This window comes from Myodes glareolus, chromosome 14 (genome assembly GCF_982192425.1).
Source record: "Myodes glareolus chromosome 14, mMyoGla1.1, whole genome shotgun sequence".
Taxonomy (NCBI): domain Eukaryota; kingdom Metazoa; phylum Chordata; class Mammalia; order Rodentia; family Cricetidae; genus Myodes; species Myodes glareolus.
Window position 1 is genome coordinate 11,566,178 of NC_142039.1, and position 18,216 is coordinate 11,584,393.

The 18,216-nt window shown below is 38.6% G+C and overlaps 1 protein-coding gene across 3 annotated transcripts in view; it reads right to left on the reverse strand.

The window, feature by feature from the left end:
* Malrd1 (MAM and LDL receptor class A domain containing 1) overlaps positions 1-18,216 on the reverse strand; it is a 614,092-nt gene that overhangs the window by 417,599 nt on the left and 178,277 nt on the right. The window lies entirely within an intron of this gene.

Here is an 18,216-nt window from a genome sequence, read left to right on the forward strand (position 1 = left end):
TGCAAGACTATTGTATGCCATAAGTTTCTGTGGTTTTCTTTTGTTTGTTTGTTTGCTGTTTTACTAAAGCACACTGAAACTTTTCTGCTCTTACAGAAGTGCAATGTTTTAATGATGGAAAAGACATCATATGTTCTTTTCATCTCTAGCATATGGGGTTTTCAAAGCCTGTCATCTAATTGCACAAGTCACGAACAAAAGTCATACCTTACTAATTACCAACGATTTCCAAAGAACAGACATTTACATTCCCCCTCATATTTCTTAATAGTTTCTCCTTAGTTTTCATTTTGTTTTCTCAAAAAATTGAAGGCCTTGTAAGCCTGATTTTACTAAGTATTTGTGAGGAATTGTCTTCAATTCTGACTAAGACATCCAGGGAATTACTTAATATGTATCATGTAATGGATGATTCTTGTGGAGTCCTCAAAGTTTGCTGTAGAATAAGAAAATCTTCCCGCTAATACACATGAAAAGATTTGTTTAATTCAACATACGAGGGCTTTAAATCATCATTAGAACTGCTTACATAATCCTAAAAGGAATGCCTATAAAATAAAACTCAGATTTGATCTGATAAACCTTATGTTTAGAGGTCTATCTCTGGTTGGCCTTATTGCACACACAAACCACTGCAGAATAACTGGAGCTTTCAAATATTACACAGGATATGAAAAAATTATTAAGTATGAACCATAAAAGTACATCTAAACTCTTTAAGTAACTAGGCACAGAGCTGGATAATAAAAATATAATTGTGATACCAAAGGATTAAATGAACTTAGACAGATAGGTAGACCAAGTAAAATAAGAAGATTGCTTCGAAGAAATATATGATTTCTATATAATTTGTCTGAGTCCTTAAATGGGTTAGAAAAATGGTAAATATTTTGTTACTCTTTAGTATTCAGAATGAATTTGCTTTTAGGTAATGTTGAGCTATGTAAAATATGGCATTTTACAGTTTATTGACTTAGGAAAAGAATTATGTGTCCTCATTGGTATTATAGTGTTTCTATGGTAATCAGAATGAAAAACAAAATCTGATCATGCCTTTGAATATCTTATGTATAATACACAAAAGACTAAATAATGACTCTTGGGCTAGACCTAGATCATCAAGGTTTGGTTTAAGTTAAAAGTTTTTCCCAAGTCAAATAGGTGGCCAATGTTTTAAAGTAGGATATTTCTCAAGAACACACTGCCTCATGGTAGTAACAGACTCTACTCTTCTTTGTTGAATACTACTGATTATCTTATACTTGATACCTGTCCATCATCCATGTACTTTGACTCGTCTCAAAAGCACCTAGTCTATAAATTTCTTCATTTTGTTAAGTCAGAAACCAAAGTGTCTGAGATTTTTCCCTACTTCTCAGGCAACAAGCCAGTCTGTCACATGCCTTATACAAATGTTAAAAAAAAATGCAGGTTGTGTAGTAAAAAGCCATAGTCAGAGAAGTAAGTGCCTTCCACCATTTTCCCATTCCCACATGGTAACATGATGAGAGAAAAGTGTAAACAAGGACTGAGTTGTACCTTAGGAGAAGCTCGACATCGGGAAACTCGTGTTGCAGGCTGCTGGCCTAAGCGTCCAGTGTGGAAGGAAAGAAGGAGGGAAAGCACTGAGTGGGGGATTTGCTTTTCTATGTAAGGGATGAAAACATCTATAGAGCAAGACCATTCGTGAGGGGCCTTTTATACTTTTTCACTATATCTATAATTGAATTATTTAAATCAATGCAGCTTCCCTTGCTGTGACGGCTATTCTTGGTTGTCAAGATTATACCTGGAATGAACTATAAGCCAGAAATGGAGAGCACACCTGTGATCCAGATCTAGAGGAAAGAAGATAATATGCCTTTGATCCAGACCTGAGGCTAGAAGGCACACCTTAAATCTTGGCAACACCTTTTATTGGAAGCTTATAGAAAGACAATGAAGAAGGAAGGGTTTGTTCTTGCCTGCCTGCCCTCACCTTGTCAGCACATCCCTTCCACCTGGGACACACAGCCTTGCAGAACTGAGCAGCTACTAGATTCTTGGAATTTCCATTTACAACTAGCCATTGTTGGACTGTAGCCGGTAAATCATTGCAATAAATTCCCATATTAAAGGCACGTTGTCTTGTTGCCTCAATATCTTGATCAAAGGTGTGCCCTCCTTTCAGGACGCACACATACACACACACACATGCACACACACACACACACACACACACACATAGAGAAAGAGACAGACACGCACACACACACACAGAGACAGACACACAGACACACAGAGAGAGACAGAGACAGAGACAGAGAGACAGAGAGAGAGATTCATTCCATAAGTTCAATGACTCTAGAAAACCCTGAGTAATCCTGACTAAAATACTTGTCTTCTTTAGGACCAAAGGATTCTCTTTTGTCAGGATCCTAGGGACTGCACACAGCTACAGCTTACAGAGTTTCTCTTCAGGAACAAGACCTCTTTCTCCCCATTAGTGCCTCTGCTGTGTTGAGTGCAGGGAAAAACATACTGAAGAGCTTGGAGTTTGGTAGAAGAGACAGGGTCATATAAAACTTAGACATAGCACTTTATATACAAAACATATTCTAAATATTATGTGACATGTGCACACACACACACACACACACACACACACACTCTCTCTTCCTTCTAAGTCATAGGAAATGTGGTTACTTCTGGTGATTTTATTTTTTTTAAGTAATTTTATTAAATTATAAAAGTTTCCGTTTACGCCCCTCTTCCCAACACCCTCCTACCCCCCACCTCCTCCTCCCTCTTTGTCCCTAAGGGCAGTCAGGGTTTCAAGCCCTGTGGGAAGTTCAATATCGTCCCCCCCCCTCCCTCCAGGTCCAGGAAGGTGAGTATCCAAACAGACTGGATCCCAAAAATCCAGTATATGCAGAGGAAACTAGTCCCAGTGTCATTGTCAATGGCTTCTCAGAAAGACTCCGGGCCAGCCACATTCAGAGAATCCGGCCACATTCAGAGAATCTGGTTTGACCACGTGCTCTTTCAGTCGCAGTCCAACTGAACTTCTGGTGATTTTAAATGGCTCAGAAAGCCAGAGTTTATTTCAGCATCTTTTGTCACATTAGATGTACTCAAAGGGAAAAAAATTGGTCATGGTTTGCTTTGATTCTACTTTTTATTCTTTCACTTCCCTTACATTACAGTGCCTTTCTGAAACTTCCTAAGTGGATTTTTGAAAGGGATAAACGTTGATCAATTTGAAACGAATTTGCTCCTAAAACTCTGCAGCCCCACATGCTATTTTAAAGCATCCTCTGGGGATGAGTTTTGTGGAAGCTTTCTCACATCCCATCCGTTATTTGAATGAAGACAAATAATGCTCTGTTTCTCCAAGTCATAAGAATTTATACAAAGCAGACTTGACTGCTGGTTACAATGAAGCATTTAATTGAAAAAAGCCCGGTCGATAACAGGAAAAGAAATGAAAACGAGGTTTAAATCTATCGACTGAAAAGTTCAGAATGTTGTGGGGTTTATTATTAAGAATTACATAATGAGGCCTACAATCTTAACAGAATATAATGTTTAAATGATTTTCATACACATGCCAGTGTACAGTTCTCCTTTAATAACCATTTATTTTTTATTGATTAAATTTTTCTTTGACAGCCTCATATACATATTTAATGCACTCACTCAGGTTATATTTCTGTCTCTCCCACCCCTAGCATTAGCTCCCTCCTTTAAATTTCCTTTCCTGTCTTATCTTTAAATAATTTTTCAGTCAATGGAGTCAATCTTCTATATCATTAAAGATTATATATAAAGAAAAGTGAGTAGAACTCTAGTTTATTATTATAAATACAAAATGATTCCTTATATACCCAAATACCTACATACTTTCTATCCTTGTGTAGGTGGCACCTAACTACCCTCCATGATGGCTGAAATGAAAATGTCCCCATAGGTCCAATGGTTGAATACTTGGTCCCCAGTTTTTAAGACAGCTTGTGCAGGTTTTGATGTGTATGACCTTGCTGGAGGTTGCATATCACTGGGGACTGGTTTTGAGATTTAAGGGGCTTTAAACTCTTGCCATTACCAGCATGCTGTTTGCTTTCGGCTTATGCTTAATAGGTTGTGAGCTCTCAGCTTCCTGCTCCAGTCTCCATGGCTGCCTTGATGCTCCCATTATCATGGCAGCCCGCTGATATGCTGCTCCACCATGGTGCTGATAGACTTTCCACCCTCTGGAACCATACACCCCAAATAAACTCTTCCTTCTATAAGTTACATTACTCATGGTGTTTCATCACAGTAGTATGAAGATAATTAATAAACTACTTAGCAATTTAAAACTAACCCAGACTTAAGTACAGGGGTAAAAACACTAGGAGACAAATCTGTACCCTTCCAATAATCAACTGGTTTAGTTGTTTTGTTTTTCATTATTTTTGTATTTTTGCTTTTTTTATTCATCAGGATCATCACCTTATGGAGGAAAAGGTTTCTTTCATCTTAGACCTCTAGGTCACAGTTCGCCATTGAGGAAAGTCAGGTACGTACTCAAGATAGGAAACCAGCAGCAGTAACCATGCAGGACCACAACCTACTGGCCTGCTCCCCAGTGAGCTTTTTGTACACCCCACGACCACATTTGGAGCGAGCAATGCCCACAGTAGGCTAGGCTCTCCCACATCAAACAACATTCATGAAAACCTCCACAAACATGGTCATAGACCAATCTGATGGAGGCAATTCTTCAGTAGTTCTCACTTGCCAGGCGTGTCCAGTTGACATCCAAGATTAGCCAGTACATCTATATTTGTCTTGACACTGGCAATGTCCCATAATATTCACAGCATTAGTAATTGTAATTAAAAATCCACTGAGGATTGCTGCACAGACTTTACTCAGAAAAGTGTGTTGGACTACTTAAACGGAAGCTATGTTTCTCCTCCATACTGCTTAGAGTTTTGAATTCTGTGTGTATTTCTGCATTTAGATGTTATCCTCTTCTCTGATTGAAAACAAGTATTAATTGAGACTGTGCATTTGTTCAATGGCTCAGACATATTACTATTTGATTCATACAACTTAAATTAACCCATTTCTATTCCCCTCTATATTGCAATATGGCTGTGGTGTTACCTTGTTTTCTACATGTCTTGTTTCCTTGGTAGCTATCGGCATCTCTCTGACTCTGCCTTCTTTCTTCCTTTATCTCTACTTGGATTTTCCACTTTGAAATATTCTGCCCTGCCATAGGCCAAAGCAACTTCCTTATTAACCAATGGTAGTAAAACATATTCACAGCTTTACAGAGAGGCATCCCACATCAGACAAGCTCTCAGACAGGCACTGAGGGCCATACAACATTGTTGTGGAACCATCTTTCTGGACACTGTGAATATGTGTTGCTCTCATTGGTTCAGTAACGATCTATATGATCAATAGCTAGGAAGGAAGAGGTTAAGCAGGACTTGTGGCCAAAAAGAGAGCATGGTGCTTAAGAGGGTGGAGTCAGCAGCCAGATGCAGAGGAAGCAGGAGATGAACATGCTATGCTGGAGGAAAGGTACTGCCATGTGGTAGAACATAGGTAGAATATATGAGTTAATTTAAGTTGAAAGAACTAAGCTAACAGCCAAGTATTAATAATTAATAATAAGTCTCCATGTCATTATTTGTGGAGTCGGAGGTCCCTGTATAAAACTCCACCTACCCAGCATTTGCAGAGCATACCCAAGTCCTGAGACTAGAACATGGTAAATGTTTACTTATTTGACTAGGATTATTTCAAACTCAAACAATTACATCACTATGGTGATGCAGCCGATTCCCTACATTTACAAGTCAGGTACCATGGCTTATCCCAAACAGGTTTCATTTACATGTCATGCCAAAACCAAACACACAGTGCTAATTCCTCCTACCCCGTCACACTGTTATCTAATTTCAACAAACCTTCCTTTGCTTCTACAACTCTCAGGTTTCTCCCTCTTCTTCCTATACAACCTTCCTGTTAGATTGCAATTTAATTTATATCTGTTTCTATGTAGTTTTTCCAAGGTTTTCTTTTCTCTCCATCCCTAAATCCCCTTGGGTATGAGTTTCCAGATCCTTTCTCTCCTCTTTGTCTATTTCTCAATTACCACATTCTATCGAGAAAAATGGTTTGATTTGTTAGGTAAACATTAGGATATGTTAAAACAAATTAATAATTCTATATATAGAACATGATATATTAAAAATCTATCGTTTTATTTTTGTTCCTTTTGAGGTGTGTTTTGCCATATGGACTGGGAGTAATCTTCCAGTCAACTTGAAGGATTTATAATCAGTACAGAAACGCAGCATTGGATATATAAGTGAAGGTACTTTTAGACAAGATTTGCAGAACAGGGAAGTGATTCCGAATGTGAGCAGCACCATTCCATGGCCTGAGATCTAGGACTGAACCAAGGGAGAAAGCATCTTGAGCACCAGTGTTCCCCCACACTGCTTTCTGACTGCAGACAGTAGGGCAAGTCTCATATTCCTGGCATCACCTACTTTTCCTCCATGATGGTTTGGCCCCTAGCACTGAGCCACAATAAACCTGCCTTTTCTGAGCCAGGAAAAAGTAACTTATCCATCACCTCTTCTTGACTTTGCAATTCTGCTTCTGTGTCTGCTGAGAGTACAAGTATGTGCCATGAGATCTGGTGGATATTTCTGTAGCTCTGGTTGGGACAGAAGGAATGTGTAGACTCTGAAACCCTTACACTGTCTTTAAATGGGATCTTGAAAATGCAAATAACTCACCTCTAGTGAGGACCCATATTTCATATAAAATAATTTACAGGCAGGCTCACTGGCCACTAGGCAGATGCAACCCTGCCAAACAAGTAAGACAGCCGCCTAACAAAGGCCAGGATGTATTGCTCCTTTCTCCTTTGCTAAAAATGTAGATTGCCTAGGGAGAGGGGCTTGCTAAAGCTGGTGACTAAGTTGCAGGTATTTCCCTAGCCCTGTGTTCCCTGGAAAGAGAATATTAATGAGCTTCCACCTTGGTTTAACTGGGGGATAAAAAGATGGTTTGTGTAATAAACGCGGGTAGATCTTCAGGATGGAGAGAAGGCTGAGATGCCCTTCCTGATGACTGTGCGAACTGTGTCTGGCTATTTCTCGTGCCTCCATTGCTAGGGAAAGATAGTTTTTATGTTGGGGCCTATAGTCCTTGACACTCTAGGCCCCAGTAAAATTATGCCTGACATACTCCAAGAAAACTATTGGCTCTTTAAAAAACAACAACAAAAAAAACCTAGTCCTTTCAATATTTAAAGAGTGGCTCTGTATCACTTGGTTTTGCTTTTTTTTAAAACACAAAACAAAACTTGTTTCTGTTATTGTGAGGAAAGTGTTGAGACAAGCTCTCCCTTAACCACCCAGACTAGCCTGAAACTTACTCCCCTATCTAGAATGTCCTCTGACTCCTAATCCTCCTGGCTCAGCCTCCTGAGTTCTGGAGTAACAGTCCCTTGTGTTGAGAAAACGACTGGCTTCTACTATGAAAACATGACATTTATCCTGCTAGCCTTTCAGCCTTATGAACACCACACCAGTCCTTGTCACACTTTATTACTTATTACTTAGGGACTTTATAACTGCTCTTGTCCCACAGATTCCCGTAGAGGGAGTGCTCTGCATGCTGGGTGTTCTCCTGCTATAAACTCATTTGCAGTTTAAGTTTTAAAATACCATTCTAATTAAAACAACAGTTGCCTTTGAAACTAAGGCTTTTAATGACACTGGTCGTAAAAAAGTTCTGGCATGACATTTGAAACATGTCTTTGAAGAATCCATCATCATGTTCTGTCACGTCAAGAGTTTTACTTTCTTAAAGTAAAAAATTTGAGTTTAACCTTATCGCCCATTTACTATAAATTTAACTCTAAAAACTTTATTGCCAACTAAACCATTGTTCCCCAGAGTGATATTTTATAGTTATGTGGTCATTAATTTTAACATAACATGGCTTGTGGGAAGAAATTAAGCCATTAAAATCCCTAAATTAACACATATTTTTATTTAAGACAGACTAAAATATAAAACAGACACCAGCAGAACCCAAAGTTATCAGGATGGCATGAGGGACTATGCACAAACTTTGAAGATCCTTTAGGAATGAAAATTCTTTCTCTAAATTACTTAAGAGGAAAGAGATAATTTTCATTTTAGAAATCTACAAGAAAAGCAGGGCTAGAGAGATGGCCCAGAGATTAAGACCTGATTACTCTTGTAGAATATCTTGAGTTCCCAGCACAAACTGGCAGCTCTGGAACCCCAGTTCCATGGTATCTAATACCCTCTTCTGGACTACAGGAGTACTGCATGAACATACATGCAGGTATGACACTCAACATGTAAAACAGTAAAATGTACTAAATATTATATACAGAGTAAAGTATTTGCAATAAAACTCGTGTTTGATTGTTTTATATTTTCATATAATATTAAGAGAATATTACCAGTAAATTGTTAAAGTTTTTATTCTGGAGAGGGTTATTAATTTCTTACGACTTTTTGTTTTATTTTATTTAAGTCTTTGTGTTTAATGAGATTGAAAGATGTAGCAGCCAGGTTGAGAGAGAGACTCAGTTTTGTAGATTCATGGGCCCTGAGAGGCTACACAGTCTTTCAGGTCAGCTCTAAACACATGCACATACAAGCTGGTTCTACTGAGTCACCTATACAGGTCACAGTCTCTCCAGCCTCACCAAATACAAGATAAGCCTGTTTCTCTTTTAACTCCGCCCATGGGGGGGGGTTTCCAATCAGACTCAGGCAGTCCGTCAAATCAGTTTTTAAAGCACTAGATAAGAAGCCCCAGATGAAATTACATCTGGGAATCCACCACCATCAGGAAATCAGTTCTCATCTCATTTTGCTTTTGAAACGACTGCTCCCAGGTATGCTATTCTTGATGTTCCAGGGCCCAGATATTTCTCTATAAATGGAAATGAAGAATATAAGCTTACATATCTTAAATGAGAAGCAATTGTAAATGTTATTCACATACTTATCAAATTGTAGCTATTGGAAGAAAGAAATTTGGATCACAATGTGATTTATAGTAAGATATTGCAAGGAAGGAAGTGTGGAATGCCTTTGACACCAGCAGTTACAAGCTGGTGTGAACAGTTGTCTATCCAACAGAAGGGAAAAGCCCACTGAGTCCTCTTCTTTATATAGAACCAGACCCAGATAAAATCTGACTAAAAAAAGCTTTGATTAATATTGCAATACATTAGGATTTGTTGTAATTTAGCTGGTTCTCATTCAGTGCATTTAAGTCGACATCTCTTAAGAGCTATTTAAAGACAGAATATAGACTTTCTAATGCTATTTAAGTGATAGGATTGAATGAGCTGTCACATTTCTAACCCTTCCTGTGGTATATGAAAAGAAGATTCCCACACTGATTGTGACACTCAATTTAGACATCATTTAATCTACTAGCTCCCAAACATTTTATCATGAGAATTACCAAAGTCTTTTTTTTTTTTATCAAGCGTTAAGGCACTCCATTAGAATTCCAAGTATGGAATGCATAGCGATTGAGACAATATAGTTTTGAAGACTCTGAGCAGTGTATTAATTATGAAAATGTCTGATCTGTGAATCAAATACAGATCCTTTGATTGAAAGGACAAGCAGGTAAGGAGACCCAGGGTTCTCTGTCTGGTCGTGAAGACAGCTGTGCACACATTTGTGTTTGCTCTCCAGAAGCTCTGACATGTGGATTAGCTCTGACATTAACTGATGTGAGAGAGGATAGGAATGCCTTTTTTAATTTTTTATTTTTTACTAATGCCTCTTAAACCACTTTTGCAACTATTCAACCTTGCTATATGGAAAAATGCATTAAACACTGATTTGTTATTAATTTCATTGCTCCAAAGAAAACTGCCATTGTTCTAGACTCTCATAGTAACCTGACCTGCTGTAAGCATCAAATTAAAATGTTTTTTAATTGGTGAATTTTTATCAGCTTCTGCTCCCCTAAGCCTCTAACTATTGTTTCTTCTAGATCCCATATACCTATGCTACAGCTGGACATAATGCTTCATCTCAATAATTAAGAAACCTGAGACTCCAGTATTGTTTCATGATGAAACAAAATTGAAACAATCTGAAAAAAAAACATTACATGTGTTTCAAGCTACTTCTCATCCCTAGAATTTCAAAGGCATTCTAGTATGATATGCAAGTTCATTCCCTGGCTGGTGCTCCCAGATCACTGTATACCCCGCCCCCTGCCAGAGGTACACAGACACAGCACACTCAACTGCCAGAAATAGTGGCACTAATGTCTGTAGGGTTTTCGCTCCCTCTCACTAGAGGCTCGAGGAGGGAGTGTAGAGGGAGACCGGGAGATCAAGTCACAGAGGAGTTTCCCAAAGACAGACTCCGGAGACCAGCATCGAGGTTCAGATCTGATTTAATGTATATGTTCACTGCTATATAAACATATATTATCCACTCAACTAAGGTCATATCAAGTTACTGTCCAATGAGTCCAAATGACACAGACCCTGTCGGGATCCATTGCCAGTCAAGACCTTAAATTATTCCTCCAGACCAGAGGGGAGGTATGGGATTAAAGACACAACTCACATGGCTTTATGGGGAGGGAGATGCTCAGTGATCTCTCATGAAATCCTGAGTTCACATCCTGAAAGTTCCTCTGCATTTATTCTCCAATCAGTCTTACATACCAAAACGTACACTGGGGGGAAAAAATTCATTAGTATTCTGTTTCCTAGGCCTACAGAACCCATGTTATATGAGGGTGGAGGGGAGGGAATATGTCCAGGCAGTGTGTGTGCAAACAAAGGGCAAGAAGCATGCAACATGCTGGGCTTTGGAGCCAAATTAGAAGGTCTCCAGTTAGCTGGGCTCCGTTATGAGTCATCTAGTATTCCAGAGACTCAGGCCTGCTCAGTCAGCTGCAGGAGATGTTATCACTTGTCACATTCCCTGTCTTTTAGTGACATCATCTGAACGGATATTGACCCCTCAACTGTCATTTGGTATACATGGTAAATTGGTTCTAAAGCCCCACCCTCCCTTAAGATACAGAACTGCAAGTGTGCAAGTCTCTAGTACAATATGGCATACATAGTCTTACATGCATACATTCTGCTGTATATGTTAAGCCATGTCTAGATTATTTGTAATCTTGCATACGACATTAATGTGCATAGCTTTTATATGGCATCATTTTGACAATAATGACAAGAAACAATTCTTTATAAGTTCAATAAGGATAATTTCCCCAGATATTTTGTATGAGTATTTGGTTTAATCTATAGGCTCAGAATGTCCCGTACTTTCTTTTAGATGAAACCCAAGACTGAGGTGTGTTAAAGAAATTAAACATGAAATGATTAGTCCACACTTCATTTAGCAGAGAATCTCAGTAACAACTAACTTTCAAAGCCACCCCAATATCTAAGTATACAGCCAAGTATACAAGTTTAGCTTGGTTTGGAGTAACATGCCACCATATGTACTTTCTCTCTAGAAAATGTAAGCACCAATCACTATTTTTTTAAGTGCTTGGAACCCCACTGTATGTGAAATACAATAAACCAAAGTTTAACTTCTCACTAAATCCTCAAAAATTAATTTTACATAAAATTATGTAAGAATGTGAGAAAAGATAAGCAATTTGAAAAAGAAGTCAATGGACAAGCAAAAGCAGTAGTGTATGTATGTCAACAGTACAGGGCAATGAGCTAACACCAAACACCACGTATGGTTCTTAAACGACAGAATGAGGCGATCCTTGCCGATAGAAGCAGTAGTTCACCACACACGTTTACTTAAGAAAAAGGAAAGCCCATACTGTTTACTAATGGGTTTGTTCAGTTAATTTGAAGCGTAAAGCACCCACTTGCATTATTTCACCAAGAACCAGAGGCAAAATTGGGCCTTAGGTTTTAAACCCTCAAGTTCATATTTTGCTTCTCCTTCATCCTCGTATTATGGCTTTTCTACTGACCCATTTAAAAACAACTTGTTTCAACCTTTCTGGAGAACTACTCCCATCTCCCAGCTTTCTGTAGCACCAACAGTCGTCTATTTGTATTAGATAATTCTAGAACTAGATGATAAGGAATAATAACTCATGATTTCCATTATACCCTCCTTTAATAATCAGAATGATCTGAAACCAAAGAGGCAAAAGACTGGAGAGTAGCCGCTGTCCATTGTGCAGACATTTAAACAAACTAAAAGCCGGAGCTACAGCTCAGCAGTTAAGAGCACTGGCTGCTCTTCCAGAGGTTCTGCGATCAACCCCCAGCAACCAAAGGGTGGTTCACAACCACCTACAGTGGGATCTGATACCCTCTTCTGGCATAAAGTTGTACAAGCAGACAGACCAATAACATAAAAAAAAAGTGGGGCCCTGTGCTTTGTCTGGGCAGCCTAGAGGAGCTGACCCTGCTGATGCGGGCACAGGTGAGACAGCCCAGGAATGTGAGCATGATCCCACCCCTCATCTGCGATATGGTGGCATGGTCAGGAGAGAGATGCCCCCTCACTTATTAATACCTGAGGCAGGTGGAAGAGCTGGCCCAAAGGTCATAAAAGCAACAGATCTACCGCTGCTGTTGAACCAGTTGGTAGAATGGGCTCTGTGCCTCCTGTGGGCAGCACAATAGCACAATAGAGCACACACACACACACACATGCCATCAATGCATTCATAGATGAGAGAGTTGACCTTGAGATCATTAGAGCTGGAGGACTATCCCTGCTCTTCAACTGCAGCACTCAGGAGAGTGGCCCCTATGCCATGACTAAGCCACATAATAGAGCAGGACCTGAAGGTGTAGGTGTGGGAGAATCAAGCCTGAGGACCTGAAAACAGGAGTGCCGGCCCAGTCCCTTGCACATTGCTGCAAGGAGTCAAGGAGTAAACTAGGCAGGGCAATGCAGGAGATGTCACCCTGGTGGTGAGGGCAAGTGAGAACTAGCAGGCTGATCAACCCTGCAACTGCTCAGGTCCAGAACCAGGTTTATATCTGTGATCTGCTGGTGCACATGAATGGACTGGTCCTGCTGACCCAAAGGGCAACAGCAGGATATAACCAAGAAGCATTCCAGTGAGGATTCAGTATCCATATGTAACAAAAACCAGAGCTTCGAACCAGATCAATGACTCTGCAATGAACACTTGCAATTAAGGATTTATGATAAAAGGGTTTACTGCGTGACTCACTGTGTCTCGCTACAGCTTCCATGATGAGACCAACTTTTCCTTCTCTCTCTTTTTTCTTTTTCTTCTTAAACTTTATTTTATTTTATTGGTGGAGGTTTCAAGGACAGAGGGCAGATATGAAGGGACAGGGAAATGGATGGGATGGGCATGCATGATGTGAAAGAGAAAAAGAATAAATAAAAAAAGTTTTAAAAAGTGTTCAAGAATTCCACTCACATTGCTGATGGCAGCTCCATGAGGCTACCTGCACAGGACTAACTACACAGAATCACCTGGAAGACAACAAAAGCTTTCCAAGGTCAACAGCAGCATTGGAAAAATGCTACTTCCATTGTGATTCCCCCAAAATAGCAATCTTGTGGAGTCTACAGTGGTTGTATATAAACAGCAGGGATCATAAAAGGTAGAAATTGTGTTGGTATATGAAACTTTATGAAGAAACAATAATATTTACCTCTTTTACTTTTTGAAAATTAAATTAGTTCTTCGACAACCTCTACATTCTAGTTACTCTTCCATACTTCCTCGCTTATCTCCTTCCATCCCTATCAAACCCCTCTATTCTTCCTTTCCCAAATGAAGAATTGTAAAATAATAAAATACATATGAAACACATATCATAACAGTTGAATGTAAATAAAAATTTTAAACAAATCCTAGTGACCATCTGAAAAAAGAATAAATCAAAATAGAAATTCTGTGTATATGTAATGAGTCAGAAATGGGTTCATCATTGCTTAATGCTTCAAACTGAATGAAACTGATTTCATAATTCTTCTTATTCTCATGACCATAACTACATTATGCTATTCTTCATACTAATTATAGAATCAAATTTTCATTTAACATACACCAGAAATTACAAAAAGCTACTATATTGGAAATCAGTAGAAAGAATATTTATTTCCTACTAATTTTTACTTTCTAATTTTTCTAAATCACCTAATATTTTATAAAATATTTTAAACACTACTAATTTTAATTTAAAATTTTTAATAAAATGATTCTTCTTAATATACAGCATTGGAGTCTAGTAGCGAAAAACTCAGGGGATATAAAGATGACAATATGTTCAAGATAAAATGTTATTAACTAAAAGTTAGGAAGGCACAGACTGGCTCTGGAAAGCATTTTTTTTCAATTTTTAGGGAATTGTAAGAGTGAAGGAATAAAAGGGTTTGGGCAGTGTCAGTACTATATCACTGAAGTTCATCTGTGTGCTGACTGATGAGCTTTTATTCTATGTGATAAAGCAGAATCTATATGAAATCATTGCATACTTGCCATGCAATCACAATCACTCTGCTAACATTAGACTGTTACTGTAGGCGAAGCACTCACATGTATAATAACATTTGAGCTATTGTCTGAAGATGCTACTTCACCATGAATAAAGAGACACATGTGTGCTGCATTGCTATAGTTTGTTGTTGTCTGAGGCTGTTTGCTTGTTTTCCTGCTGCTCAGACACAAAATAACCACACAGAAAATTGTATTTTATAAAACACTGCTTGGTCTATTATATATATATATTTCTAGCTAGCTCTTATATCTTAAATCAACCCATCTCTATTAATCCGTGTATCGCCATGTGGTTGTGGCCTACAAGTAAGGTTCTGTCTGGCGTTTGGTGTCTGTCTCATGGCTACATGGTTTCTACCTAGCTCTGCCATCTTTCCTTCTCTATCTGCTTGGAATTCCCACCTTACCCTATTCTGCACTGCAATAGGCCAAAAGCAGATTCTTTATTAACCAATGGTATTCACAGCATAGAGACGGGTATTCCACATCAGTTTGTGACAAAGACACTTCTCTTTCTCAGGCAATTTGGGTTAGTAATTAAGAATTAAACAGGAGTCATGGAAAAAATTATCCATGCTTGATGGAGGAGGGTTATCTGTCTATTGTGTTATTTTCATTCGTCAATAAAGAGACTGCCTTGGCCCCTTGATAGGACAGAAAATTAGGTAGGCGGAGTAAACAGAGCAGGGTGCTGGGAAGAGGGCTATGAGCCAGAAGCCATGGAGCCAGCCACCAGGTCAGACATGCTGAATCTTTTCCGGTAAGCCACCACCTCGTGGTGCTACAGATTATTAGAAATGGGTTAATATCAAGATATGAGAGTTAGTCAGTAACTAACTCTCTAGAGATAATGGGCCAGGCAGTGCTTAAATGAATACAATTTGTGTGTTGTTGTTTCTGGGACTAAGCTAGCCATGCAGGAGCCGGGCGGGATGAAAAGCAGGCCTGCCCGCAGCCCCTCACTACACATGCTGCTGTTCTACTACTCATTAATTTAACATTTTCATTTTGACCTTACATCGGAGAACATTTGTAAAAATAGTGCTTGGTGTTGCCCATGTTCCTCATACTACCTTCCCCAGTGTTAACTTTTACATGATACTGTTCACTTCTTCCACGAGAGAGCAGAATCTTCTCAGAGGTATGGAGACTTGATGGAAAGACTAAATCAATATTCTGCATCTGACCTGTCAAAAGCACTAAGTGAGCGTTAGTCATGATTTTTCTATTTCGTATCTGCAATAGGAAAACTGGTAGAAAAAAGAGTTCAAAGGAAAAACATTGAGCAAAGCTGTTGATTTAATCTCAGTTTCTGTGACCCAGCAGGGCTGCGGTGAGAACTTTATGAAAAATTCTCCCTCAGCTAAGGTCCCTGGAAGGGATATGGAGAACTGGGGTATAAGATATTTTCTAAGGAAGCTCTGAGAAGGCTATGACCAAGCAGTAAAACACTAGCTGTGCAAATAAGAAGACCAGAGAAGGGAGGGATAAATGAGGATTCACCAGAGAAAGTTAATAAGTTAAGACAATCCTAATTGGCAAACTCTAGATTCAAGTAAGAAACCACCTAAATATATAAAATGTGGGGTAATTAAGGAAGACATATAACATTTACTTCTGTCTTCCACTACAAACATGTACACAAATGTGAGCACACACACACAATATACATGCAGTTAAACACTTGCTGTGAAAACATGAGAACCAAGAGACATGTTCATAAAAAAAAGCAAAAGAAAATAAAACAACACAAAAAAAAACCCTAGGGATCAAAACAATGGAAGCTAAAATGAAATGTAGAACTGGAGAAGATGGGTTGTGATGGAGTCAGAATGAATGTCCTTAGTCCTAACTCTTAGAAGGTCCTTCAGAGTTACCCTGAAGTGAAGAAGAACCCCACACTTTCCATTCCTGGCATTCTTCAGATACAGAATGCCCTAAAGGGGCACCATAAGCTCTAGCATTCATCAATAGCTAAGAATCTTTAGAGATGGAAAATGCACAAGCTTTCTCTCAGTGGGTACTAACAATAATAAGGACATATCAGAAAACTATCAGTAACAGATGTGAAGGATGGATAGGGGAATTTCAGATATGGTGTGGTGATAGGACACATTGGTGACCACAAGGAAACACATTTTATTGTCTGACTAGATTTTCTGTCATACAGAAACCATAAAACAGTAGTGGTAGTCATTGAGAAAGAAGAAAGGTTCATGAGGGAGAAGGCTACTGAATCAGAGAATGAATTTAAAGCGTCATTTGCAAATTAGTTCAGAGATACAATAAACTGAGGAAAAGACCACCTTCCAAAGAGAAGTCATGCAGAAGAACCAGGGGAAGGGTAACCGAGAGACTGTACATACATGGAGGCAGCTGTGGAGGCTAGTACCAAAGCTATATTTATAAAACAGAACCCAAGGAAGCAATGTGTTATTAACTATGTATCATGTAAACAAATTTTAGGATAATTTGATCTATCGTTTATACATATTTTGGTACTAACTTCTCAATACACTAACGACAAATTTGCATATATAATGGTTTCTCTTGCACAAAACTGTAACTTTACTAGAATACTTTTTCTTTCCTTTGCTTAATACTCCCTGGTATCTTGTGAAAGAGCTGGAAGATGTTCCATATTCCAGTCAATATGGAAATCCTACCTTACTCCAGCAAAGTGCATTCTTTCAATTCCCTTACTACAGCCATGCTTGATTTTTATTTAAAAACAATAAAATTCGACAATGTAACAAGGGATTGTTAACAGCTTCACTACAAACACTTAAAAATTTTCAAACACACACACTCTCATTCCCTAAGCAGTTCTGCTTCAAATCTTTCATATTCTTTTAACAACAAAAACTACTGGGTATATATGCTGGGTATTTAAAACTGTAGTGTGACTGTTACACATGTAAAATCACTTAATTAGGGAATGCAGTCCAGAGAACCACAAGAATATCCTAAAAGAGTGTTAACTAAAATCCACTGGAACATTGAGTTAGTTATAGTTTTTATTGCTGTGATTAAAAACTACCTTGATCAAGAGTAATTTAGGAAGGGAAGGATTTATTTCATATTACACTTACAGGCAACAGTAGATCAGTACATCAATCAAGAAAATGCACTACCTGCTTGACCACAGACCAGTCTTGTTGGGGGCATTTTCTCAGCTGAGGCTTTCTCTTCCCAAATGTCTCTAGCTTGTGTCTAGATTGGCTATAAAACTAGCCATCACATTAATCTTTTTTACCAGCTCTGCAAGTAAGCACATTTTTTCTGTCTAAAAGTAGCTATCACACACATAATATTTTCATTCAAAATGTTTATATACTCTATGCTCATAAGAATAATATATAGTTGATAAGTCTATCCCTGTTAAATGTACAGTTTCGTGTATCAGATGAACAGCATCATGTAGCTATAGCTGTAATAAGGATGCAGAAACTTCATCACAAGATACTCCCACCTCTTTGCATTTCATCTCTTTTGCACAACCCACCAACACTTCCACTCATTTTTATGGTTTTGAAGTATAATACTAGTAGTCTCATACACCGATGTCTTTGATGTCCATGTCTTTCACCAAGGATAAGTGTTTTGGAGAGTGTTCCACACTTATATTGTTTCAGTTCTATCTTCCTTTTCCTTGCT